This window comes from Fundulus heteroclitus, chromosome 4, assembly GCF_011125445.2.
Source record: "Fundulus heteroclitus isolate FHET01 chromosome 4, MU-UCD_Fhet_4.1, whole genome shotgun sequence".
In the NCBI taxonomy this organism is placed as follows: domain Eukaryota; kingdom Metazoa; phylum Chordata; class Actinopteri; order Cyprinodontiformes; family Fundulidae; genus Fundulus; species Fundulus heteroclitus.
Window position 1 is genome coordinate 28,706,197 of NC_046364.1, and position 972 is coordinate 28,707,168.

The window sequence follows — 972 nt, forward strand, 5'->3', positions numbered from 1 at the left end:
ACTTGGATAAACAAAGTTTGCATAAACTGTCCATGATGAGCAATCATTAAGCGACAGTAGAGAGAAAAAACTCCCCTTTGGGAAGAAGCCTCTGACAGAACCAGGCTCAACATGGCGGTCCTCTGCCGGACCGTTTTAAGAGTAACAGGGAACTCCATGAGAGTCCAGGAGGAACTACACTCTGGAAAGGCGAGGTTGAAGGAGCGTCGAGGAAAGTCAGATGGAGCTTGCTACGATGGTGGAGAAGAGGATGGAGGTGGGTTCAAATGGTCGTCTGAATCATAATCCGACTGTAATGAATATGGATGGACCCAAGAAATACCCGAAAACGAGTGAGTAAAACTTTAACAGTTTATTAAAGATGGTGGCGGCGCGGACCCCCCTGGTTTGTGCGGCAGCACACAGCCTCTGGCGGTTCCTGAAGGCAGAGTGGTGGGTTAGTGACCAGCGGGGCACAGAGGGAATATTACTCGGAGCTGAGTCACTAACCTGGGGCACGAGGACGACTGGTTTAGCAGCGTCTGGTTTACAGGAAGCAGCAGGGTCCGTGAAAGGGTTATCCAATTCTTTATCCAGGTCCAGTCCGGGTCTTGGGCAGGGGGGAGATCCGTTTTATCCAGCAGAGGTATCCAAGGGAGAATCCAGAGAACGGGTCCAGGTCCAGATCCAGATCCAAAACCAAATCCAAATCCAGTCCAGAAGCACAACAGTCAAAAAGGGGCAAGCAATCTCCGTAACTTACAGGCTGGCAGGGTCCGAAACACAGGAGGGCAGTCCAAATCTCTGAGGCTGGCGAACAGGACTCAGGCAGGCAGACAAATCCAAAAGGGCTCAGGCTGGCTCAAAAAACAAGGGCAAAACAGGTCGACAGGCAGACAGGCAGACAGATTCTCAGGAAGATGGCTGGAAGTTCTCACCATAAGGCTCGAGACGTTCTGGCACTGGAGACTGCAATGCGCAGAGCTTATAAGC

At 51.4% G+C, this 972-nt stretch overlaps 1 long non-coding RNA gene across 1 annotated transcript; it reads right to left on the reverse strand.

The window, feature by feature from the left end:
* Positions 1 to 337: 337 nt before the first annotated feature.
* On the reverse strand, positions 338 to 760 carry LOC118562967. The gene is made up of 2 exons (XR_004930921.1): positions 490 to 760; positions 338 to 418 (listed from the first exon to the last, which is right to left on the reverse strand). It is a non-coding gene; the product is annotated as an uncharacterized LOC118562967 (long non-coding RNA).
* Between the last annotated feature and the right edge of the window lie 212 nt (positions 761 to 972).